Source organism: Poecilia latipinna, unplaced genomic scaffold (assembly GCF_001443285.1).
Source record: "Poecilia latipinna isolate Pla-1442-1.1 unplaced genomic scaffold, P_latipinna-1.0 Scaffold764, whole genome shotgun sequence".
Taxonomy (NCBI): Eukaryota; Metazoa; Chordata; class Actinopteri; order Cyprinodontiformes; family Poeciliidae; genus Poecilia; species Poecilia latipinna.
The window spans coordinates 191,627-196,216 of NW_015113380.1; the positions used below are offsets into that span (position 1 = coordinate 191,627).

General features: G+C 34.3%; 1 long non-coding RNA gene across 1 annotated transcript; it reads right to left on the reverse strand.

Annotated features, from left to right (window-relative positions):
* Positions 1-41: 41 nt before the first annotated feature.
* Positions 42-3,353, reverse strand: LOC106955741 (uncharacterized). The gene is made up of 5 exons (XR_001426644.1): positions 3,286-3,353; positions 3,064-3,090; positions 2,477-2,537; positions 1,468-1,590; positions 42-109 (listed from the first exon to the last, which is right to left on the reverse strand). It is a non-coding gene; the product is annotated as an uncharacterized LOC106955741 (long non-coding RNA).
* Between the last annotated feature and the right edge of the window lie 1,237 nt (positions 3,354-4,590).

Here is a 4,590-nt window from a genome sequence, read left to right on the forward strand (position 1 = left end):
AAAAGTATGGTAGAAAAGTTAAAAAAAACACACAAAGTAACTTTTTTTTCAATTTTTATTACAATTATCTGTACATCTTGGATTTACTTCAGCTCCTTGACAGCCAGACCTGTAAAAAAAAAAAAAAAAAAAAAAAAGGTAAAAAAAATTTTAAATAAAAATCATGTCAAGATGGCGGCTAATTTCCCCAGTAGAAAATGAGATTTTGTTTGTCCGGATAAAATAAGGTTCTGCTAGGGCTTCTGATGAATACTTAACTGGGATTTCAAATAAGGATTAAAAAATATAACCCTATTAAAACCTGATTAATCCAACATATTGGTTTACACATGTGAATCTTTCATGTACTTTCTATCTTCAGGCAAGACCTTGGGTATGATTTGAATTGAATTGCAGACCTCAAATCCCTTCAAGGTGATGATTGGAAAACTTTTTTTTAATGAAAATAAACATTAAATGTTTAATTTTTATCTGTTGTAACCACAGTAAGAACCTGCAAGAAACCTGCACTTTCACAGATTTATTTTTAATCCACATATTTTTGCACTCTTAAACCCACTATTTAGTAGTTTGGTAAAAGACTTCCAAACTCAAACTGTATAGAATCTTCCAGTCTTCTTACATAAATCATGTTTTTGTACTAGTGGATGACAAAAAACATTACAGCTCACTAAATATTTAATTCAGGCATTCCTTTGTAATTGAAAACATTGCATGCATAGCCACGGCAGCAATACTAAAATCAACGTCAAAGTTTTGTTATTTTTGGAATGTAAATGTCAAAAGGACAACAATAAATAATAATAATGATAAAAAAAAAATACTATTTTTACGACAAAAATGGTATTCCTTAAAATAATTAACGTTAGTCCCAGAGGTTATTCAGATTTGCTTTTATTCTGAAAATGTTGGTTGTTTTCCTTTGACTTTTAGCTGATTCAAATTACAGGGTTCCACAGAATTATATTGTAACATGTCTACTGCACCAGTTACCCCAATTGAATTTGTCACTAGTTTTATGACACCGAACCACAAACACAAGATAAAGCATTTTTAGTTAAACAAAAAAAAAAAACTTGTGCACAACACACTAACTTGACTTAATCAGGTACAAATTGTGCCACAGTTACTTTGGGATATTTTCCTGCCCAGTGAACAAAATGAGTTTTTCCATAAACTCAATGGATTTTTGTTTGTGTTCTGAAACGCATTACTTAGTTGGGTATTAAGATAATTTGTAAGAAAGCACATATGTTTATTTCTTGAATTGTTTCTCAACAAGCTGGTGGGGAAAAACGTTTGACTGAACACATCCTCTTTAAAGAAATCAGTTACATTTTTCCAAAGCTCTCCACAAATCTCTGACAAATAAATCGCAACACTGCCAGAGTTCATTTTTTTATTCTAAGTGGGATATCTTTGTGAAAAGACGAGGACATGCTGCCAAATACCTTCATTATTACTGACCTGGGGGCAGGGACTGTTTGAGCTTCTCTGCCTTCTCCTTATCTGTGATGACCAATGTGTACAGGTATCTGCTGCAGCGCACCTTGAACTTCACATTGTCCTTGTTCTTCTTGATCTTTACGGCTGAGCGGCATAAATGGAAATACTTTTCAATTAATCTTGCAGTTGAAGTTGCAAAAAGGTCTTGTGAACTTGATATTCAAGGTTTCAATCCTTAATCCTTTACCAGTTTCATTACATGCTACTGGCTCTCACCAAAAGGTGAAACGCTTGGAATGTTTTAGAAATACAAACCTGGAAATTATTATTTGATAAACTATAAAATGAAAAAAAAAAAAAAAAAAAAACATTGACCCAAATATCAGTTTTGGCCCAAAACCTTTGAGTCAGCTATATAAAGCTGAAAAAGAATTTCATTTTTCAGCAACACAAGAACAGTAATATATACAAATAATCAAAAGAATGCAAACTTGTGCAGCCAAGTGATTAACGGAATGGCGTTTTGCTAATCATAACTTTCTCTCAGCACTTTTACATTAGAGCCATATTCAAACATGCATGTACCGACAACCTGACCAAAAGGCAACATGAGGCTTCTACAGAACTATCAGAACCCCAGGTGAAGAAAAAAAAAAAAAAAAACTTTCTTTAATAAGACATGTTTTTGGGATGCTGCAGAAACCCACTTTACAATAAGAGGCATTTTTAGTGACAGAATGACAAGGCAGCAGATCTGATCAAAAATATTCAATTAATTTCTTTCACTTGCTACATTTTTGGGTTGGAGTAAATGTCTGTGTCTCTTCATTCAATGAAGAGGCCGCATCAGTGATGACATACATTTTTACAAATAAAGCAAAAAGCAGCAGCAACAGGGAACATCTTGACTTGACATTTAGCTTGCAGTCTTGCATTCCTTAAATTATAACATGGAACTACTGCAGTGTTCTTGTCATACAAAAACATAATAAGCTCGATTTGCTGCATGTTGCTAGCAGCGTTAACTTACACTTAGCATCCTTCCTCCTGGCTGTCAGCAGGAAATCTTTGATTTCTTCGATCTTGCGAGGCTACAAACAAATGGTGCAAAGAAATTAGCAACAACAAAACATCTGGAAGCACCGACTCGAACGGACCGAGTTCATTTGTAAGTGGACCGGTGGAACTGAAGTTTCTGTTTAAATCCAAAACCCAGCACTTGGTCCATCCTTTATTCTTGCAAGTTTGTGAAATGCATCACCGACACTTCAGACTGTGATGTTTGGACTTCTTGCTGCGTTCAAATAGCATCTTTAACTGATGTTTTTAGCTTTGACCAGACCTCTAACTTGTAGCTACTAAATAAATATTATAATTAACATCAATAATAAGCGCTTAAACGCGCTAAAACGTGACTAAAATGCTGCACGGCCCATAGGTGGATCCAAGAGCTACGCCTTGCTAATGCTAACTTCCAATGCTAATGTCATATACGCCAAAATAATTTTCTCACCAAACCAAAATTTAAGAATTCAAAGAACCCATAGGTGACAAAATATAGCTAACAACCTTATAAGCAATGCTATTTATGCGTTTAAATAGGATAAATATCCTCACCATGTTGCCGTGTGAGCGGACTGAAGCCTGTGGAAGGAAAGATAGATCCAACAATCAGATTACAGAGAAAAATAGCCTTAAAAATAAAATGTGTAAACCACGATTATAATAAAAGGCTATATAATTCAATTCCGTAAGTTAGAAATTGAAGGGTATGCTTGAAAAAGAGGATGGATGAAGATTTATTCTGTAAATTTGTCCGTGTGTGAACGTAAAACTCACTCAGTCAGCCAGTGAGGGGACGAAAAGGGGCGGAACTTCCGGTTCAACAATGTTTTATATCTCCGTACGGCAAGCGCCAGACACCAAAAATATTCAAAAGCGAACTAACAATTTCGTTGTATCGTTTCTGTGAACAATAAAACGCACAGTGTTTTATTCTTACTCTAGCTGACTACCACGGCACAACAAACTACAGCATTTCTGTTGAGCACTTTATTTATTTATTTACTCAAAAAATTTAAGTGACAATTTGTGTTTTCTTGGTCCACAAACCTGAAAAAGGCGAACGTAGAGCTGAAACCCCATTTCAATCAATTAGTTTAAAACGGAAATGAGAGATTAATTAACATAAACTTCTCTTTTGTGACAGATTGTTACTATGCAAAAACTAAAGCATTGTTTTAAAATATCACCCTGAAGAGTCAATATTTTCAATTATTAAACTAGTGCAATTCCATTTATAGATTTTTTTTAGCAAGGCACTCCTCATACAGCAATCATCTGGGAATTTATGCTGATTTTTGTATATGTAAAGAATGTAGTTCATAAGGTCATTTTAAGAAAGGTAGTGTTACTTTATTCTTCATTCCATCCATTACTCTTCAATTCTTTGAACAGAAACATAGGACAGAGCCTAGCAATAGTATTTCCTTATGTGTATTTCCTTACACTTATCTGTAATTTAATCTCAACAAAAAAAAGCAGCTCCAGAAGTTCATTAAAGAACAAACATCATCATAAAGTCAAAAAACAGCGACCAAGTCAGGGGTAAAGCGGTGGGGAAAAAAATTACAGCAGAGTTCAGGGTTTAAATTTAACATCAAGAACAAATTTATAGAACACATTCCATGCTGTCAATATTTAACTAGTAAAATATAGCCACTTGTAAAACTTTAAGTAGATGTCATGATTCAACTGTTTGTTTTATCAATAGTCTGATTTATCCGTCTTGCACATCAAATGTGAAGGCATTCTGGCCCACTTTCCTCACCACTTTGTTTGATTCCATTTAACTTTGCAGACATTTGTTTCCATGCTGATGTAGACTTACTGATCAATTGAAAAAATATTGTGCTGTTAGTTAGTTAAAACTTTATTTCACCAGGCAAAACATTACAAGCAATTTCTCATTTAGAAGATGTTGGTGACGAGGCAGTCTGGGCCAACCTTCAGTTGCCAAACTTGACTTGACTCTTTAATGTCTTCGAACACAGTGATATTTTGTTAAAAATGCCACTGCATTAGCTGATTGTTTTTCTCTTATAGTTTCTATAGAAGCTGCAACGATGCACACTAGTTTTGTCC